At 40.8% G+C, this 22,302-nt stretch overlaps 1 long non-coding RNA gene across 2 annotated transcripts; it reads left to right on the forward strand.

Moving 5' to 3' along the window:
* The first annotated feature begins 366 nt into the window (after positions 1-366).
* Positions 367-21,414, forward strand: LOC127481212 (uncharacterized). Of its 2 annotated transcripts, XR_007908145.1 has the most exons (8): positions 367-1,431; positions 1,970-2,179; positions 7,567-7,827; positions 11,495-11,629; positions 19,133-19,331; positions 19,548-19,636; positions 20,968-21,066; positions 21,218-21,414. It is a non-coding gene; the product is annotated as an uncharacterized LOC127481212 (long non-coding RNA). The 2 variants fall into 2 exon arrangements; XR_007908144.1 differs by lacking the exon at positions 367-1,431 and having other exon boundaries at positions 1,441-2,179.
* Positions 21,415-22,302: the final 888 nt, after the last annotated feature.

The following is a 22,302-nucleotide window of genomic DNA, read 5'->3' on the forward strand; positions in this document are numbered from 1 at the left end:
TCACACACAATGGTCTCACACAAAACGAGTCAGTTGTTTACACCCTACAAACATTATATGTTAATCACAAAGAATTGTTTTGCTCTTACCCCACCTGTGAAGCCCTGATATGAGTCACTGCACCCCGTGTTTGTCTCTGTCCCCTGATGCTGGACCACAAGGAGCAAACACAGCCCGAGGGCAGGTGACTTGTCAGGGCAATGAGCTGTCACCACAGGCTGCGGGTCCTTGGCTGCTCTGTGGAGATGCTGGACAGGGTGCCAAGATTAAAGCTGTTTCTAATGATTTGCCACTTTACTGTTAAAAACTGATGCAGGAGTGGGAAAATGTTTGCTTTGGCCAACCAGTAATCGGTGCTTGAGGGCAATAAGCACCAAACTACTTTTTGGCCACCGTTGATTCATTTCCTGAAAATTCCAAGGGGGTTCTATTATGGGTTTTTTTTTTTTTTTTTTTGCCTTTGCAGGTTCAGTGTTTTCTGCAGCTTGGTTTCCACAACCTAGTTTAGCAAAGCCTCTGCTCTGCGTCCCTACCTCATGGGGTTCACATGAAACGTGGGAGTATGAGAAGCAGAGTCAAAGTTTGTAATTATAATATCCTAGAATGTTTTGGGCTGGGAGGGGCCCTAAAGATCATCTCATCCCACCCCCTGCCATGGGCAGGGACACCTTCCCCTTGCTCAGGTTGCTCAGAGCCCTGTCCAACCTGGCCTTGGACACTTGCAGGGATCCAGGGGCAACCACAGCTTCTCTGGGCAACCTGTGCCAGGGTCTCCTCACCCTCACAGGGAAGAATTTCTCTCTAATCTAACCCTGCCCTCTGTCAGTGACGTATTTTTCCTTTGCAACCTTTGTTAAGTCTCCTGGAGTTTTTAGGCACAATTTAAATTGTGCATCTTTGAATTCTGGAAAAACATGCAGAGGTCTTCTCCATTTCCTGGTTTGATTTATTGTTTCTATGAAGGTTTATCATATCTCCACGCATTTAAATATCCTTCAGGAAGGGAATGCTGAACCCCAGTTGAGAGTCTGGTGGTTTCTGCAGTGGCTTTGCACGAGCTGTCTGGACAAAAGGACAAAGTTTCCCAGGCAACAATTTGTGGCATGAAGGTTTGAGTGAGAGGAAGTGCACTTTCCTTTGCATCACTCACGTTTCAGCCCAGAGCTTTCACACATCCCATAAGCTGCTTCGAGCCTGTGCAGTTCACAAAGTGGGGGAAAAAAGGAATTGAAGAAGCAAAAATAAATATTGAAGCACGTAAGAATTAAATATCACCTATTCAAATAGCAATTATGCTGTTGAAAACAAGATCACCACACCTGTACAAAAAAGACAACCAAGCCCACAACATCTGTTTGGATCCACCTGCCAAGCACCTGTTCGGCTGTTTCAATGCCATTTGATTGCTGGAGATGTAGAGGCTCTTGTGAGGTAATGAGTGATTTTACATTATGCATGATTGAAAACAGGTGTTCTAATGCTGTACAATTCTATGCATGAATAATTCAGTTTGTTTAGAGCAAGATCTTTAAAAGAAGTATGGTCTTTATTTTTTTTTTTTATAAATATTAAGGTTATTCTCTGCAATGTATGGTGGCTGGTCTTTTCAGCAGGCTCACTGATGACCATTTTTGTGTAATTTTATGGGTAGGAAATAACACTGTGAAAGGTAAAAAAAATAATTATACCTAAAGCACATAAGCAATGGAATTGAAAGGTTTCTTTAGCAAGGAGGGGGGGAAAAAAACCTGTCACTGTTCTAAAGGAGAAAGCCAGATGACTTTTGGCAAAGCTTGCTTCTCAACACTAACAAAACAGCCCAAGAGCTTAATTATAGAGAGGGGTGAATGTGCCTCGGGGATAAGTAAGTAGTTAGTCCATCTCTTGGTCCGAATTCCAGCTGAGACTGAATTCGTTTAAGAATTTGGGTTGTTTTTTTCTCTCTCTTTTCCCTCATGATTATGAAAAGGTTTCTTGCACAGTTGTGTGCTTTGTGCTGATGGAAGATGCTGCAGACTCAGGTCTTTATCCGCAGACCAGTTTCCATGCTGGGAACTGCAGTATAAATCAGCCCACACTCCTCACCGTGGAGAATTCATGCTTGGAATTGTCTCCCAAAGATGAGGAAGATGTGAAAGTCAAACTGAGAGATGCAGCATCCCCTCTGCCTCTTCCCAAGGTAAGCAATGCAGCTACCATGGCTTTGGCCCTGAGAGGTTTGAGCTAGGGTGAGATGAACTTAAGGAGCCAAAGGTTTTCCTGCCACAGCATATGTTGATTTCTCCTTGCTCCCTTAGCTAGGCATGGAATTTAGTTTAGCAACAAGGTTACTAAATAGTAAATTAGTAAATCAGTACATTGTGGTGTCAGGTTTTATCATGGGAATGTTCTGTGGTGGACAATGTGAAATCTTGGTGAGGGGGAAGGGAGTGGAGAAAGTGAGAGTGAACAGAAGGTTTCAAATCTTCCTGCCCATTGCTGTGGATGTGACAATGAAGTGGGAAAGGAATAAAAAAAAGAAAGAAAATGAAATTATTATTTTGAAAGGAGGAATGAACCAAGGTTTCCCAGTCAGGTAGTGGATGCCTCATCCCTGGAAATATCCAAGGCTGGTTTGGACAAGGCTCTGAGCAACCTGGTCTAATTGAAGGTGTCCCTACTTATGGCAGAGAGGTTAGACTAGATAACTTTTAAAGGTCCCTTCCAGCACAAACTCTTCTATGATTCTATGAAAGAGGCTGAAAGCAATTACTAAAGCATTCTGCAGTGCCCTGTGCTGATTAAAAGATGTTCCATGGTACTAGAACACCAGTATCTATAACCTGATCTATAACCTGAACAGGTTTGGATCCATTGGCTGCAGAGTTTGGTGTAATAAACTTTAACATGCTGTGTGGGTTCAGGAAATATAAGGAGGAAAACTCAAGAATCCATAGTAGTCAGGTGTGACCCAGGGCTTCAGTGGGTAAACAGGGGTAGCACAAACTCTGTGGCCCACACTGCTCAGGGGACATCAGGTCAGGGGTCCTGCAGGACTTAAAAGCAATGGCTCTGTGACCAAACGTGGCTAAACATGCAGACATTCAGGGGTTTAACTGAAGTGAGTCTGTAATCTTTCAGTATTTTATATACAGTAAGTTACAGGAGACTGTAAATTAGAGCTTATAATACCCTATCCATTCACATACTGACAAAGGATCTAAGGTAATCTGACCTGCTTCACAGACCATGAGAAAAAGCCTCATGTAAAGTGAAAAAGATGAATTACAGCATTTTACAGAGAGGTAGAGGAATTTGTCTCAACTCAGATATTGGGTTAATTCCCACATCAGGCAAAAGAATGTTTCACCAGGTTTTACTTGAATAAAGTTGGGGAGGTTTAATAAATGCAGCCCTACAGGGCAAGGGATAAACTCTGCTCCCTGTCAGTGGAGCCAATGACCATGACATCAGCAACATGGGTAGGAATCAAAGGGAAGGGAATAAGGGAAGAGATCTCTCAGAGAAAACAAACAGCAGGGACAAAATATTGTAGGGAAAAGGTGTTTTTTTTTTCTGAAGGGATAAGGAAGAGGAATACATCCTGGAACTCTGTGTCTGCAATAAGGATAGCATTTTCTTTTCACTGAGAGTTATTCTCCCCTCTAATAATAAGAAAATAACTTAAATCTCATCATTATAACATGTTAGATAGGAAGGGAAATGGAAAAGGGTGAGGCATCTGTTGGAGTTGAAGATACCTGGCCTCCTGAGGATGAACTCTGTCCTGGTACAGATGATGGAAAATCAAAGGTCTCACTGAGCAGCTGGGAGAAAGCACATTTCTGCTCCTTCCTGACTCCTTCCCACTAGTTTAGAAGCCATGATAGTGCCTGAAGGCTTCCTTCAGGTTGGTGGAGGAATTTCCTGTGACAACTCTCTTTTTTCCCCCCCTTCCCAGCAACAGTTGCTTCATAAAACACTTTATCTGATTGTTCTAAAATTATTGTTAGGGGTTACTTTCTGTTTTCCACTTTAAATCCAGCACATGACACTCCCAGAGATACATCCTTATTTTACCTGTGCAGTGCTTTCTCAGCAGCAGTAAGAGAAGGTTCCAGTAGCTCCTCTACCACTTTTCTAACTACTTCCACTCCCTTTCTGGGTACTGAAATGACACACTTGTTCTTGCAGTTGAATACTGAAAAGGGGAAGGTGTGTCTTGGTCATATTCTGTTGGATATTAACTTGGTCAGGTCCTTGCAAAGAGGAAAGAAAGCTTGGATTTTCTACCCTCATTTCTTTACTACACGGGGTCAGAAGGAAACAGAGTTTTCCAGAAATAAATCCCAAGGAAAATCTTCAAGAGTTTCTCATTTTTAAGCATACCTGTGTGATCCAGGGCTGTTAGGAGGTTTCCAGATGAGGCACAGAAAGATAAATGTGATATCTGTGCTGGGTATGAAAACATTTAGTTTCTGAAACCTTTTGATGGACTCAAATGGAAGTTGTTCCATAAATTGAAAGCATGTATTTACCTTTTCTATATACACCCCCTGTGATTTATTAGGTAACTGCTTCTTGTCATTATTACCCTCCAACTTACTTGACTTAGGTTTCTTTTCGAGAATTAACCAGGATTTGATGAATCATAGAATGGTTTGAGTTGAAAGGGACCTTAAAGCTCATCTCGTTACAACACCCTGCCATGGGCAGGGACACCTTCCACTAGACCAGGTTGCTTCAAGACCTGGCTAACCTGGCCTTGGACGCTTCCAGGGATGGGGTATCCACAGCTTCCCTGGGCAACCTGTGCCAGGGCCTCCCCACCCTCACAGGGTAGAATTTCTTCCTCATCTTTAATCTGAATCTACCCTTTTTCAACTCAAGATCTTTCCCCCTTGTCCTATCACTATGTGCCCTTGTAAAAAGTCCCTCTCCAACCTTCTTATAGATCTCCTTTAGTTCCTGGAAGGCTGTGATGAATGTACAGGAAATTTTCTATTGCTTACTGAGAGATCTAATTCTCTGATGAATCCCTGAGATTCATCTCTATTGCTGCAGCAGAGGGGACATAACAAGGTCTCTTCTCTAGGTACCGGTAATCCAGTTTCCTAAAGCAGTAGTGCATTCCTTCTAACTCACAGCTAAAATCCTGTTGAAACTGTCAAGTGTTGTTTCCACCTCTTTAATTTTGCTCTCAAACGAAACCCTTCGCTTCTTTGTATGCAGAGGCTGCTGTGGCCTGGATCTCATCTTGTCTTCTAGTAACATCTTCCAGATTTGTTTTAAACTGATTAGACACTGCTGAAGAATCAGCTCCTCTCCCCCGGACAGTACAAAGCCAAGTGTTGACAGAGCTGGCTCCTGGCCATGGGCCGCGCGGTGAAGCAACATCGCATCTTCCGACAGCCCCGATTCCGTTCGGGGCAATCTGAAACATTCACACACCCTGGTAAATTAAAATCAAATAAATTACAGACTGTTAGGAGGCTGGAATTTAAAAAAAAAAAAAAAAAAAAAAAAAAGTGTCAGCTTGACCAGAGAGTTGCTTTAATTAAAGGATTTATTCTATACGCTGGAACAAGGAATCTGAAAGGTATTTCTGCCCTTTTAATGTGGTTGCAGTTTCTCTCTGATTTTTGATTTTGAGAAACAGAAAATTATCCATTTTATTGGGCTACAGAGAGAAATTATGGGGAATGAGCCGAGTGACTTTAAAATTCTCTCAGTAGGAGCAGAAAAGGAGGGAGATGCTTGTACTTCCTTACTTAAATAGCTTCCAGTGCAGTTTAGACACAGGGGTACTGGTTTCTGGGTCCCATCAGAGCACAGGGATGTATTTAAGTCACTAAGATCATATATATTGCCACCATCTAGATTCTTTTTTGGGTAGACATCATCCTTCCTTTAAGCATGAGGAGGAAAGACAGAAGGTCACAGTTGCAAATACTATTTCTGAGATTCATTTGTCCCTAAAGGTTAATAAAGCTCATCAAGAAATACATTGAAATGAGGCAAAGTTAGCTCTAACATTTGAGTCTTCCCATCACAGTGTCCTAAGAGATGTCCTGTGGTTTGACACATAATTAATATGTTTATTTATCTTAGCTTGCTTTTTTAACATCCATCACCATATTAGCGAAATATAAACATTTCATCCTGTTTCGTAAAGAGCCCATGGTCCATTTTATTGCAACAGTTACTTTCCCAGCTCTCACCAGTGACACAGAGTAGATGCCTGCAAAAAAACCCCCGAAATCTCTGCAATTTTCTCACCACTTTTGCTGGAAGCTGCGTTATGTTTACAAACTTGTGGAAAATGTGCCTTTTTTGCATCCTTTGAGTGTCATGGGAACACAAGCTGAGGTCTGATCCAGTAGCACTGCTCAGAGCTGCCTGGTGCTTCTCGGGGGTCCCATAATCCACCCACGAGGTTGTTCCAGAGTGCAGCTTAAAGTTACACACTCTTTGCCAGCATCCAAGATCCCAAACACGTTTGCAATCGACCTGGCTCCAGTATTAAAGTCTGACAATTTTTCAGACAAATATAGCTAATATTTTTATTTGTTTGTGTTAAAGCATTAAAATGTCCTCTTGACTCTAAATTATATAGTTTTAAACTTATGGGATGCTCAAGGAATATTTGTTGGAATTATTGGCTTTAGCTTATGCTGTTTGCAACTCACTTTTTATAGACTTGACTGGTCAGGTAATTTCCACAGCGTTGTTTTTGGCTCCTTAGCTGGATCCCATCCAAGTTTACAAAGCGCTTCTACAGAGATAATGGAGCACATTCCAGCATCCTGTGAAATGTCAGCTATATATCTGGTGTTAGATGTGCGCAGATAACCTGGGTAGAGCTGCCAGATGCTGTAATTTCTTGCTTGGGAGTACCAAACACCCTGAAGATACCAAGACAATTCTGCCAAAAGAAGGAAAGAAAATTTAAAGCAAAAAGTAAGAAGCGTGAGAAAGATAAAGCAGCCAAACCTTGCAGTTTGATGCTTAAAATGTGGGGTTTACCTCTGTTTACTTGCAGGAAAAGTAAATGCAACACTATTAATTTATACCAAAGCACGGTAAGGTGGTTGATGCAACAAACTTCCATTGTGAAAAGTATTAAATCATTTTTCTTGAGGAAATGTTTAAATCCAATATTAAAAAAAAACAAAACAACAAACAAACAAACCAAAAAACTACAAATGTAACTCTTATCTGAGTCTAATCAGCTGAGAAAAGCACGATGATAAAATAAGATGTAGCAGAAGCATAAATTGAAAATGGGAAATAATGTTTTTTAAAGAAGTACTTTTATTGTATCATACATTTATATTATGCAATAATACTTCTTTAAAAGGGGCTTCTGTAACAAGCAGGTCTCAGAGGTGTCTGATTTGGGCTGTCTAACCTTCTTGGGCGTCAGACTAGAGATCTCCACAGGTCCCTTTCACCCCCAACTGTTCCGTGATTCTCTGATTCTCCTTTGAGGATATTTGTGAATGTTATTCCTGAATGTTCAGAGATTTCTCTGCTTTTCATTATCTTATTTTTTTTTTAATTTTTTTTTTATTTTTTTTTAACGAGGGCCAGAACCGTGTGCCTGATTCTCTGTGATATATTCACACGGGAGGTATTCTGGAACCGGCCAAGGACACAGCGTTTACAAGAAGGTCCTGACAAGCATCCAAAAGTCTTTGCTGGAGCTTCCATCTTAGATGACCCCACGGAATGTGAGAAAGCTCTCTTTGAGGGGAATGGCATCTTCTGGCCAGAGTTACATCCAGAAATTCTACTGTGCTTAACCTGTCCCTGAAATGCCCAGTGAAAATGAATTTAAGGGTGGAGGTAGGAATGACATATTTGTGTTTTCTCAAGGAAGATGCCAGGAGAGGCCTCAATTTTTTGCTGCTCTGATTTTTTCCTACTCACAGAACTACCTCTCTGATAAACAGGGTTTCTGAGAAGATCATTTGGATGTTTGAGCCCCTCATCCTGGAAAAATCAAAAGAATTTAGGTCATCTTCCTCGCTTGACTTAAAAATAGCTCCAGTTAACGGCATTTGGAAAGCCTATCGCTTTCAGTACAGTCTTCCACTTGTGAAGGGGGCAAAGTTTATAATTTTGGGTGGAAACCATGTGAAAGTTAGCTGGTTCATCAGGGTTTTGTTTTGACTTTTTTTGGATTTGCTCAAAATCAAAAGTCAAAATGAAACTCGGGGGATGTGAACCCGCTTGAATCAAAACCAAGGGAGAGATGTGCCAGATCTCCCATGAACCAAAAAACCACTGGGTTCTCACAGTTCTCATCCAGACAAAAATGCACAAATATAAATCAAATATCCTCTCTCTTGCTCCTCATAGCTTTCAGGGCAACAACAGAGAATATTAAAAAGATCTGCTCAGTTTTGCAGCAGCAAGTACCAAAATATCCTGTGATCATCCGATAGCTGGCAGTTAATATCCTGATCTATTCTCTTTAGTCAGTAATCCAACCCTTTCCAGCTCACACTTGACGTTGGCAGGCACAGCATAACCCCTCAACATCTTCCTCGGTTGTACAGTTTCACAGGGAAGACTCTGTACAATTCACAGTCCTTTACATCCCTGCTCGAGGAGCCAAGGAGGGAGATGGATTTGCAATTATATGAAAACTGCAAGCAGCATGATCAGTACAAAGACAGGACGCTTAGCCAGCCTATGACGAGCTGGAGCACTGAGAAAAATATTTAATGATATTTTTCCCTGTGGTTCACCTTGTTTGAGAACAAACCACGGCTCAGAAATGAGAGAAGAAAAAATAAATAAATATTAAAAATCAATGTTTTGCGGTACCATCGCTCACTGTGCACCAAACAGTTTCTAAAGCCATAAAAAGAAAAAAGTGCTGCTCATGGAAGAACAGCAAAGGTTTCGTTTGTAACTAAGACACACTTGTTTGTAATAACATGTGTGCTTTTAAATGCTGCCAAGTTGCTGAGGCTATCTCTCTTAAATACAAATCTTGAAATATGTAAGTGTTAAAAAAAACAAGGTAATGTTCAAGAAACCTCAAAGAAAAAAAAAAAAACTTTGATCAGATGGTTAAAATCCAGTCAAACCAAAGACAACCTGTTTATGACCTTTCTATGCTAAAAGCTAAAAATGTCATTTTTTTTTTTCCACGAGATTAATTGCCATCACTTTGGGAGTAGTGAGCTGGACATTATTATATGATGTCAATTAATGATTAAAAAAAAGGTGGTTTGCAAATGTAGCGCCACGGTCCCTGGTGCATTACATCATTTCTCAAAGATCTTAACACGTGATAAGCAAAGAACATTTTAACCTAAAAGTCTGAGTGTTACAACCTCGTTTTTGTTGTAACACCCTACGCACAACCTTTTGGCCTTGAAGTCACTTGCAATAAAATTAAGAAGTCAAAAAGAAAAGGAAAAATAACCTCTCAGGAGGAGAAGACACCCTCCTGTTATGCTAAGTGTTACTGCCATGGAATGAGTCACTATATACGTTTGAAAACTTGGTGTAGATCTGAGTGTGTGCTCTGTTCTCGGCAAGATCCATCACGCAGATCTCCTGCTCCGAGCCCTGAGGTTGCTGTGATTCAGGTATTATAAACTGGATAATGAGTTATCTCTGCCAGAGCGCCTCGGAAGTGTCATATGCTGAACAAAATGACTCTGCACTTGCCCAGGCTCTGCTCTCCCAGATGGGGTGACAGAGATCATTTATGGGCCTTAGTGAATCCGCTGCAATATTTAGAAGGGGTTTTACCTGTGTTCTGCAGCTCCTCCTGTCACAACCTCCCTTTAGAGCAAGTTTGATTTCTTTGTCAGTGACATTCATTTTCCTGAGAGCTCTTCTCCACTTTCAGCATCAAAACATTGTCGAGGCTCCTTTGTAAATGAACGATCCGCATTTAAAATACCTTTGTAATAATAAATACCACATGAACATATGTATCAAGCAAAGGATTTCAATTTTGATGACACTTGCTTCTCAAGAACAGACATTCTGGGAGAAAAAAACGTTGCCAGCCCCAAATTGATTGACATTTGTTTACTTAACTCTCTCTTCTTGAAAGTCTGCACACCTATTTCAACCTTGAACAGTTTCCAACTGTGGTATACTGGAACATTTTTTCATTTATTAAGTTCAGTGTTGCCAACCCAAACAAAGAGTAATCAGTGATGATCCAAGCAGACCAAGCTGTCTAGCACCATACAATGTATCTGCATGCTAATTTTCAAATTCCCTCACATTTCCAGAGAACTAATGGGATCATTTTCATTCTGTTACAGCAACTCAACAGTTACTGAATCACCATCTGTGTTTTCGTTAACCTGAATCAGATATAAATTCTGTTATTGCAAGGTAGAGCAGCTTGTTTAATGATTCTTAATCTTTTCTTTAATTAAATCATGCAGCCAACCTGAAAAATCTATCTTAATGCAAATTAGGAGCTTTTTTGGCATTCGCTTACAGTAATGCACTAATAAGGTTAATTTATGAAGGTTCTCTTCCAGTCTGTACAGATGATATTTGTTCGCTGCATATTTTTAGCATATTGTCCCTTTTTGTAATATTTAAAAAAATAATAATAATAAAAAAAAATGCTTATTTTCACCCGCACAAAAGAGGGAGGCTGTGATCTGCTTATTGTTTATTAGAAAGTTAGAGCACAGAAAATGAAAATCCGCCTTTCCCTTCTGCGAGTATCAGGCAATGAGGATGCAAAGGCACAATTCGGGGACCTATTGAATTAAAGGGCCTCGGACGAGCACTTTCCTGCCTTTGGCTGCTGGAGAAATCAGGCCCCTTGCTCTGATCATCATCTTGAAGATATCAGGGGAGATAGTTTTTCTAAACCCCTTTTTATTTTAATTTTTTTTTTCTTGTAGGTGTGAATGAATACTTTAAGGAGTAAATAATTTTTGTGAACTAAGCCTGAATACATTTCTCAGTTGCACAATTTCTTCAGCTCTGGGCTCTGATGATCTCAGTTAAGAAAATCTCTGTCTTTGTGAGCATTCCTCCCAACTACAGAATGACTTGAAATCTGTTCAAGTTGCTGAGTAAAGAGTAAACTTCTTTTTAAATGTCTTTTTTTTTTTTATGTTATTTTTCAACACCCACTAGTAAATGGGGATGGAGACTGTGAATTTCGACACACGGTCTTTGCTATTTAATTAAAATCGCAGAGGCTGCTGGAAAGTTTTCAGCAAAGATTTTTTTTTTTTTTTTTTTTGCATCAGGAGGCTTCAGATTCCTGAAATCGGGGACTCTTTTCATAGAAATTCGCCCGTTCGGGTTAGGAATGATTTATTTTATTTTATTTTACAGTTCTAGGAAAAGACTCCTCATCTTAGCTAGAAACTATAAGAGTTCATTTCTCTTTAGAATGAGGATTTCCCAAGCTCAGTGGCAGTGAGGGCAGGCTGGTGGGAAGGGGGACACCCACCTTCACCTTCCTTACCCCAGCTCTGCCTTGTCCTACCCCTTTCTGTCTTTCCAGTTGGACTCACTCCATACCTGGCTCTATTAACTCTTTGCACAGCCCAAGACTGGAGCTTTTGCCCAAGGATGAGGGAATTACCAGAGCTCTGTGTTTAATTAAAGCAAATAACACCATGGAACAGCTTTGGGATGGGTGAGTGAGAGAAACCTTCCTTCAAGTTCCCAGTAGCAGGGACTGGAAACAACATCTCACGCTATCCATGCAATGCTTCCTGGCTTGTTAAGAATTCTGCTGTGGCTGTTTTCCTCTGATTTTAGGAATTTTGCTTTGTCCATGCTCACATGGGTTTCTGCATCCATGGAATTTGGGATATGGGAGTTTTTCACCTTCTTTTCCCCCTCCCTTCAGCTCGGAAAACTGTTTTCCAGCCATTGGTAGTCCTTTTTGTGTAATATTAGCACAGCAAGAATGACAAGTAATTGTTTTCCTCCCCATTTAATTGTACCTATGTGTTCTTAGGTCTATTACATGCTTCGCTTCATGCTTCACCTACTTTTAAAATAAGCAGATAAATGAGTATCAGCATAAGACTATTTTAATACAAAACTAGGGTCTTGTACTACATCTTCTTTAAAAGCTACATATATAAAAAATGTTAAAAAAGACAAATAAAGCCTTAAAAGAACAAAAATCTAAAAGAAAATTACAGATTTTAAATTTTAGACTCTTTCCTGGGAAAAAAGTATAGACCAATTTTTTTTTTCTCCCCTACATCAGCAATACTTAAAAATACCTGACACACTTCTTAGTTCTTTTAAGAGTGGGAGAAAAGGAATATTTGACAGTTTCATCCTATAAAGCAATACTGGATCAATCTTCAGTGTCTTTTTCTTCTCTGTGTTCTCTTCATGTTATTGTTTTCTCCTAATTTTAATTGTTTTTCCTGTACTTCACAGAAGGGTGACCAGTCTCTGGGGGACAGGGCAACACTTGACATCGTCAGTGTTTTCCTTACCTCAATTAAAATCACTTTCTTAGATATTAGAGCAACACTGTGCTCAAATAACTGAGTTATTAAACTAACTCCTAATGAAAGCTCTCCATAAGGAACCCCAAAAATCAGAAACTGAGCTACTGAATCACGAAGAGCTTTGCTAAAAGGCCACCATGAGACAAGTAGGGATGAAGGCTGTAGCATCCAAAGGAGACTTGTCCACTACACAGGAGGAAAGGGAAAGAACATGATCCCATTTGACACTAAAAATCTTGCTGGGTTAATTACCACCTCACTATGCAGAGAAATTAAGGCAGAGAGGGCATTCTCATGATGACAACCTTTACCCAGTGGCAAACTTTGCATTTTCCCAAGGCCGGAGACAATTTAGCCCTGACAAACCCAATCAGTGATACACAGGCATAACCTCCAGAGATAAGCTCAAATTTTTTAGGAGACACAGGGCAAAAGATGGACTGCAGTAGGTCACTATTAAAATATTTGCAGTGTAACTTGGCCAGTGCTGAAATGGCACGATCAGCCTGAAGTCACATCAAGGTCTCCTGGTATTTGAACATTTCCCCAATAGCCTTGTGCAGTAAAGTGTTAAGTCCTCCTGAGCATTTTATGTATTTAAGGCAGTAACTTTGAAATAACTATTGTAATCTTAGAGCAAAGCTGCTATTTTGAGAATTTTAAGCCATTATTGACTCCTGTCAGATCAGTTTCTGGACTTATTGACTTAAGAAGTAAATATAGACTGAGAGAAAGCGAGGTCAAGTCAATATTTATCTTGCAGATCAATACATTTTGATACTAACCAAAAATTAAGCTCAATACATGCATATATTATATGCAACAAGGTTAGGAGAGATCCATTCAGAAAATTTGTCAATTTGAAATTTCCCCACGGAATCCAACCTTTCGGGTTCAATTTCCATTAGAAAGTCTGTCCCTTTAAGTGACAGTGATCCCAATCCTTTGTCATCCAATTGGGTGTTCATACAGCAGCTGAGTAGGAGCAAAAGAGAAAGGGAAGAAAAACAAAGGGAGAATAAGTTGGTGATGAGAGTTAGGTTACGGTATTGGGAAGAGGCAGGTCAGTTATGAAGGCATATGGGGACTAAAGCAATATAGAATGTGATATATGTAATATTTCAATGTGATTTATGCAATATTGTACCTTCAAGGGCTGGTTGGACAGGGCTTGGAGCAACCTGGGCTAGTGGGAGGTGTCCCTGCCCATGGCAGGGGGTGGAATGAGATGGTCTTTAAAGTCCCTCCCAGCACAAACTTTTCTGATTCTGTGATGATTCTAAATATGAAGAAAAGATGGAAAAATGTGGAGCTGGACTTGCAGCAAGATGTGGTACCAGCTTCTAAATACGGGGGTCAGGAGTTTCTGAGTGGGATGCAGCAATGGTTTAAATGGTTTAAATTAGTGAGTTTTCTGTAAGGACTGAATTGATATTTCCTCGTGAAGGGAGAAGCATTTGTGAAGTCCATAAACATTTGAAAAGTCTAAAAAAGCAGAAACCAAGTAATTTACTGTTTAATGCTCCCACTTTACAGTAAGACAAGAAGAGGGCAACTTTGCCATCCACAGTCTGACACAGCGTGGGTAGAAATTGCATGTGAGGTGTTACTTTTGTCAAGCATCACTGTCCCATCCTTGGAAGTGTCCAAGGCCAGGTTGGATGGGGTCTGAGCAGCCTGGTCTAGTGGAAGGTGTCCCTGCTCATGGCAGGGCTTGGAATGAGATGGGCTTTCAAGTCCCAATTCAAGTCTGTGATTCTCTCCTTCTAGGATCTCTACAAAAGCCACATCCCAGGGCAGTGGCAGGAGCACTTCTTTCTCCTTTGTCCCCCTTTTTCACAGGATCACAGTTGTCCCATTCTGGGACAAGAAGCCCAGCAGAGGAGTGAGCTCTGAACTATGTGTTGATCTCCTCACCTGCCCAGGAACAACCACAATCTGTCCCTGCTCCATCCTCCTGATGGGTTTCCTCTTTGGAGGACATTTTCCTGCACATCTTTTAAGCTATGAAACTACCCTTTGTGGAAGACACATACTCTAGTGAATTGAATTTCAAACAAGTGTCATGATATGTGGGAAACACTTTCAAGAGGCCTTTCTCTCTTTTATTTTTTTTCCTTTCCTTTTCTCTCCCTTCTTTTTTTCCCTTCTTTTTTTATTTCCTACTTTTTTTCCCCTTCTTGTATCCCTTTTTTAAGTTTTTTTTTTCCCTTCTTTTTTTCTCTTTTTATTTTTTTTACTCTTTTTTCCCCTCCTTTTTTTTTTTTCCCCTTCATTTCCGCCCCCCCCCCCTCCCCAAAGCTGCAAATCACAGCCCTGGATGCATTTACACCCCAGATAACAGCAGTGACCTTACATTTACATAGCACCTATCACCCCAAAGGATCTCCAAACACTTTGCAAATTTAGCACAAGCTGCTCTCCACACTTGGAAATCCCTTCACCTACTGCTGGAGCTCAGTCAGCTCCTGCTGAGAGGACCAGCACCTGCTTAGCAGCACTCACAACACTCCCCAACAACTGAGGCAATGGAGGAAACCTTCTCCAAATAAAACTCCAGCAAGAGTTTAGACAGGCTGAGTGTAATTTTCAGACTGGAATTTGGCCAGAGCACTGCAGGTATGGTGGATACTTTCCCTGAAAAAGCTGGGAGTGCATGATCAGAAGGAAAGGGCTTAAAAATGAGTGAAAGATTCTTGGTTTTTCAAAAAAAATACTGTTCTTGTGGCTCATGTGGAAAAAATATGTTGTAAAAATAAAACCTGTGTGGCTGTGCAACAGCCTTCCTTAGAGGTAATTTCAGAGTGAGTGAAGATGATAAAATGATATATTAATTGGTAGAATATGATTTCATTTGAAATAAAGTGGCGAATCTCACCAAATTTAGCTCCACAAATGCAGCAAAGTGTATTCCTCATCCAGCATAAAAAGGTGCCATTTGTTTGATATTGGTTTGATGAATTATTAATTTTATCACAGCTAAGATGACAGCTAATATTAGAACATTGAATTATTAATTTTCAAACTTGGCAATAAAAAAGCAGAACAAACACAAATTGAGACACATTTTAGGTGTGAGGTGACTCGCTCACTTAATCTGTTTGAGAAATCAAAACCGCAGAGACAGAGATTTAAATCTTGCCAAGCAACTGCTTTTACTTTCAAACCTCAGGTATGATTTTTAGCTTTACTTTAAAAATAGTATTCCCTAACTACTCTAATGAACTATGCATATTGGATGTCATTCACCTCCTCTGTTTGCCAGCCAAAACGGGCTCTCTGTGTAATTTTTATGGCTGTTGGATGGTTTTTTGGGGTACTTAGGCCAAGGTTTAATAAGGAAACATGAAACTCAGGTACAGTAGTCATCTTATTTTTTAGGATGAGCAGGTTGAAAAATGCAAGGGAATATATTTGATTTATTCTTTTTCTCCTCTTCTTTCCTGCTGTTTTTTTTTCACCACTGCTTGTCATGTGGCAGAGGGTAAATAAGCACTTCAGGGCTTGTTTCCTTAAAACTGTTTCTGTGAGGTTTCAGCCTTAAGAGCCAGCACAGGATTTATCTGGCTCCACTCCTGCCCTACAGGCTAATACTGATTTTCCTGTCAAATGTCTCCTTTGCAAATATTCTTCCTTCCCAACTCTCCAAATGAAGATGGGAGCTTTGAAGTCTTTCTTATTCCATGGCAAAAGAGTCAACAAAACATTTCCAAGTGTGATACCTTCTTATTATTTTGAGAAGTCAGTTCAGTGCTGTCCCTGAACGTCGATAAGGGTCTGAAAATGAGCACAACTTGTGTCCATCAGGGATTCTTAGCATAGGTGGATTTTTGAGGGCAGTATTCCCAGGCCAAAGAAGAGAAACAGCTGTCTGTCCCCAAGCCTCATTGGGAATTAATCCAACTCAAAGCTGGATTAACTTCTATTAAAAAAAAAAAAGGCCACAAACTTGTATTCCACTGCCACATATGTCAATTATTTAGACTACAAATATTAGGCAGGGCTAACTGGTTGGGTACTAAAGAGAGACTGATTTAAATCACTTATTTTTATCCTGCTGACAAAATGGGGTGGGGGATAGAAAGCATCTGTCACCCATCTGAGTTTGGTGAGAGGCCATGTGAGGAGTGCAGGAGGGTGCAGGAATGTCGCTGGGCAGCTCTGATGGAGCACAGAGTGTGAGCACCGAGGGCACAGCAGCCCAGCTGTGCCCAGGAGGGGGCTGCTCAGGGCCCTGTGGTGGGGCATGAGCACACCTGGCTGCTGGAAAAGGGATGAAAGAGGAGCTGAGAAGGGAAAGGAAGGGATACTGGACACTGAAGGGAGCTTGTTTGATCTCCTTGCTGCTGCCAGGGTGATTACTGCTGTGCTCAGAGTGGGAGGGGAGAGCTCAGAGCTGGAACCTATGTAGTCTTTAAAATACAGCTTGCATGGGAAGGCCAAAATGAACAAAATTAAACTCACTTCGACTGAGTGAGCCTGTTTATTGCTTAAATGAACTTTAACTTACTGTGTGCTCATCTAAGAATTATAGCAGGGACAACAGCAGTTAGAGGGTTCAGAAGCTTTGCAGGTACAGTTATGACCTGCAGTGCAGGTGTGATGGGAGCTAAAGATAACATCTGCTCCAGATGTGTGAACACACAGCAAAACCCAAACCACTGACTGAATCTTTTGCTGCAACTACAGACTCAGATCAAGGGGGGAATGAAGTTCTTCTTGATGCCCTCCCAAGGAATGGGGTGTATTTACCATATCCCTCTTGCAGGGAGGTGGCAGAGATAAAACTCCTCTCTAAGATTAATTTTTTCATGCACCTCTACTTCATTCTGTCACCTTTGAAAAGAAAACCAGATCTTTTCTCTTTCTTTTTTCTTTTTTCTTTTTTCTTTTTTCTTTTTTCTTTTTTCTTTTTTCTTTTTTCTTTTTTCTTTTTTTTCTTTTTTCTTTTTTCTTTTTTCTTTTTTCTTTTTTCTTTTTTCTTTTTTCTTTTTTCTTTTTTCTTTTTTCTTTCCCTTCCCTTCCCTTCCCTTCCCTTCCCTTCCCTTCCCTTCCCTTCCCTTCCCTTCCCTTCCCTTCCCTTTCCTCTTCCTCTTCCTCTTCCTCTTCCTCTTCCTCTTCCTCTTCCTCTTCCTCTTCCTCTTCCTCTTCCCTTTCCTCTTCCTCTTCCTCTTCCTCAGTTTTTTTTTTTTATTATTCGAGTTTTATTTGTTTGCTTTCCATTTCAATGAGGCATTCAGAGGTCAGGCATCTGCCACAGGCAGAGAATTGATCCACGGGTGTCTTTCATTCATTCTTGGTTCACATGCTCGTGCACAACACAACCTTTTTTTTTTTCCCCCATGCAAAACCAGCAGAGTTTGTAATAAGTACAAACCCCCAAAACACAGTTGGTCATATCAGACTGAGTTTCAAGATCTGCCTGACTGTGCTCAGTCAGCTCCACTCTGGGTTTGTACACTCTGGTGGTCATTACATTCCCCAAAATATCAGCACCTGCTGTAAAACAACCATTTTCCTGATGGATCCCAAAATCTTTTTGAGGGTTCTCCTTTCCCTGACCTATCCTAATAGGAAGAACCAAAAAGAATTAAAAGATAACCCACTCCTTCCACCTTTTAGAGGTGATTCTTAGTGTGTGGGTTTGAATTTCTCTGGTTTCACACATTGCTGGTTATGTTGCCTATTATAAAGGATTCAGTAAGACACACTTTCTCCCAGTGGTATTTTATTTTGACACATCTCAAAGGAAAATGCAGCTCATTATTTTATACAAGATTCAAATACGTTGTCACCTGGTTTTCATGCATTAAAATGTGACTCATTTTTTGCTGTAGGTATATGAAAAAGCAGAATGAACCCATAACAAGCTCATTTAGTAATTTATTTATGTATTTTTTGGTCATCCAAAAAGGGGGTAAATGTCAGGAATTGTCTTCTTTTGAATGTCTTTGTGTTCAGAATGCAAGTCCTCCCTTGTCTGGTCCTGTATTCTTTATCTTCATGGTTTGGCTCTCCAGAGGCGTATTTAAATTGTCATAAATGTAGGAAAACTTTTCAGGGAAAAACACTCAGAGACCTTGTTTATTTAAGTTTTAAAAATATTATTTATCATGCCCTGTAAAATATCATGTATCAACCCTCTGGGGACAGGGCAGCCTTTTCAAATCAGTCATAAGCTGAAACTTTATACAAGATGCAAATTAGGAGCTTGATTAAACGAAACCTAGTGTTCAGTCTGTGTCTGGTGAAGTTTCTGTAGGCACAGTAGCAATTAATGTGGGGCCAGCTAAGCAAATCTGTTGTGAACACGTTTCACTTTATGCAATGTATACACATAAAGCATGAAATTTTGGCCCAGGTGGATGTGCCAGTCTGTTGAGATTACCTGATCCAGGAGATGCTTTAAATTATGGAAACCACAAGAGATCAATACTTCTCCAAACATCTCTGGCACATCGAATAGAATTAAAAAAAAAGAAATAAATACAAGTTTTTAAGGTTTCAGAAATGTCCAATCCCCATCTGGAAAAGGAGTCCATTTGAGCTCTTGATTAACCAGAACCAACATTGGAGAGGTGGCCTCTGATCTCCATGTTTAAATTTCAGTCTTGGAACAGACTGAAGAGGCCGGATTTAAAGTCTGGATTTTGTTTCACTTGCAGTAGAACGGAAGAGCTGCCAAGCTCAGGCACCACCAGTGCTTTGTGGAAGCCGACATATGAATTTGTTCTACAAATGTGCCAGGGACACCCTGATCCAACAGTCAGATCACTTCCAGAAGACACAGAGTTACATCTCTGAGCTGACTTCCAGTTCTTATTACCACCCATTAAGAGAAAAATTCTGCATAAAGCAAACCAGGTAATTAATTACAGCACTGAGTGGTATCCCCTGGAAAAAGTCTTATCTTCAAATATATAAAAATAAATAAAAATAAGCTAAAATATCCCAACGCTTTAAACAAAGAAGGTCTCACTCCTCTCATGGGCTTTGGGGACTTGAGGTTGCAGGAGGGTTTTGGGGTTTTGTGCTTGACTAGGGTGGGACAGAAGTAACTGAGATGAGTTTTGGTTGCAGGAAAGAAGAGAAGGAATGTCTGTGGGAAGCATGGAAAGGACAACAGGAGGAAAGAGATAAGCAACTACATTAACTTCATCTGAGAATAAGTAAGACAAAAATCTCTTCAGCATTGTGGTAGGAAACCTCTGCAGATTTATAGTATGAAAGGACATTTTTAGCCCTTTTTGTCTTTTTTGTATTTTTTAAAAAGTATTAATTATCGTGTAGAGTGACACACAGTTCCTTTTTTGCACTTCTATTAAAGACCACTAACTTTAAGGTCTGCTCTCTTAACTATCTTTCTGTTCCTGGATCTAACCTGCTGATAGCAGAACATGTTGTTGGAAAAGGAGGTCCCAAGGGAAAACACCATAAAAAAGGAAATATATAAGTAAAGAAATACTAGTAACTGTGATGTGATATCATTTATGCTTTATTTCTGAATGGATCAGAGGAAGCCTGCCTGTCAAAAGGAAAAGGATATGAGAATGAACACTGCCAGAAAATATTACATTAAAAAATTTCTCTTTCTCTGGGATGAATATAGCAGAGTAAAAGTGTTCCTACAGAAGAAAAAAAAAAAAAAGATAAATTATGTGTTGATTTTAAGTGCAGTGTGAGAATGAAGGAAATACGAGCTGCAGAGAGATACAAAGAGGAATGGTGTGATGGGTTCAGGCTGGGGTGGTGTTTCACACAGTTGGGGAGGAGAGGTGGAGGGAACAAATGGGGATCTGCTGCATCCTGAGCCATCAGCCATGGGGGAAGTTTTCCCACAGTGCCACTCATTTACTATCCTGTGAGGAACTGAATGAAAATTATCCTTTAGACAGAAAGGGGTAACATTTTTGTCCTCATTCTTCTTCATCAGCCCCTTCCTTTTCCTGGTAAATCTTCTCCAATTCCTTTTGTACCTGAAGGTGATGGAAAAAGAAGAGACAAGCCCTATTGGCCTTCTGGACCCCACTGCCTTCAGCAGCCCAAGGACTTGTAGATCCATTTTACAAAGAAATAAAGCCATATAAGTTTAGATGTTTCTTATTCATCCAAACTATACATAATTCAAGGTAATGCCTAACAACAGGTAGTGGCATTATTTCACCTACCATGGATTTATCCTTGCAGTGGAACTGAAAACTCTGAGCATCCTGTTCCACAAGTGCCAGTACTTAAAGAAAAGAAAATCCTTTCTTTACTTTTCATGGAATCACAGAATGGTTTGGGTGGGAAGGGACCTTTAAAGGCCATCTATTCCAACCCCCTGCCATGGGCAGAGACACCTTCCACTAGCCCAGGTTGCTCCAACCTGGCTTTGGACACTTCCAGGGATCCAGAGGCAGCCACAGCTTCTCTGGGCAACCTGTGCCAGGGCCTCACCACCCTCACAGAATTATTTCCTAATCTCTAACCTAACCCTGCCCCTGTCCTGTCATTACAGAACCTTTTCCAAAGTCCTTCAAGGCCTTATCCAAGGCATGGACAAGGAATGGTTGGCAGCTGTCCCACTGCTGGGAGCTGGAGGAGCTCAGGGGACAAGGTAACCATCTCCTTACCAGCCTGTCTCTCCAAAGACAACAAAAAGCAGTAGAAGCAGTAGAGAAGATGAACAAGTTTTCCTTTAATGTAAATTTGTTCTGTCTCTTTTTTTTTCTATTTTTTTTCTACTTCTTTTTCCCTTTCTTTTGCAGTTGCAAGTGTTTTGAGAATCCACCATTTTCCCAGGTTGATGGGAAGACCCTGGTGACCCAGCTGTGAGTCATGATTCCCAGCTGGGTGGCTCTGAAAAGAGACAAGAAGCTCGGATGTGTCCCTGATCCCCCACCAGCACAGGCCAGGAACATCTGTCTGCTCCTTCCCTTCCTTCAGACAGTCCCAAGGAGGAGGCAGGCAGGCAAGTAGGAATATGAAAGGCAAAGGATCAACTGGCCGTGTTGTATTAGCCAACTTAAATAATTCTTCTTGGCTGTGGAAACAGTCTTCCCATCCAAAGCTGTGCTTTTTTTTTTTTTTTTTTTTTTTCTCCTTTCCTTTTTATTTTTTCCCCAAACAGGAACAATTTATTTCCACTTTTGGGCAGGTTTCTTGGCCAAGGGTGAGCTCTCCCTGTTGCCTCTTCCCGGTGTCCCCCAGGTGACCTTACCAAGTGCCTCAGGGACCCAACTTTAGTGAATAGCAAAATCAAAATATGCAAATGGAGCTGGGATTATTACACATATAATCATGAAAACATTTTTCCTGCACTATTGCCTGTGCCCAGCTTCCTGCCCTACTGCTCTGAGTGCCTCTGTGCTGTCTATAGCTGTTAAGCTGAAGCACCCGAGGATGGCTCTGAAGCAGGAAGAGAGTTTTCAATCTGCAGGATGGTTTTCCAGACACTTTCTCTTTCTCATTCTCCTCAAGATAGTTGCCGTTCCTCCGGATTTCACTGTTATTATTTGGATGTCTCTGCTTCAGAGGGAAGGGGGGATGAATGGCTCGTTCAGCCTCTTCAGTCCACTCTAGTTCTATTTTAGTTTGAGCAGCCTGTGCTACTTTGAGAGATGGGAGCAGTTCATGCCAATAACTCAATCTTTCTGCAAAGTTCAGCATCTCAGGCTGAAAAAAAAAACCCACCCAAACCTAAAAGTAAAACTACACAATGCAGGCAGCTGAGTCTTGCATTCAGGTCCAGGTGATTGAAAGTTTACATCCTGAGTCATAGAATCCTAGAATGGTTTGGGTTGGAAGACCCAAAAGACCACCTAGTTCCAGCCCCTGCTGTGGGCAAGGACAC

Source organism: Manacus candei, unplaced genomic scaffold (assembly GCF_025592945.1).
Source record: "Manacus candei isolate 608988 ecotype Guabito, Panama unplaced genomic scaffold, ASM2559294v1 h1tg000077l, whole genome shotgun sequence".
Taxonomy (NCBI): Eukaryota; Metazoa; Chordata; class Aves; order Passeriformes; family Pipridae; genus Manacus; species Manacus candei.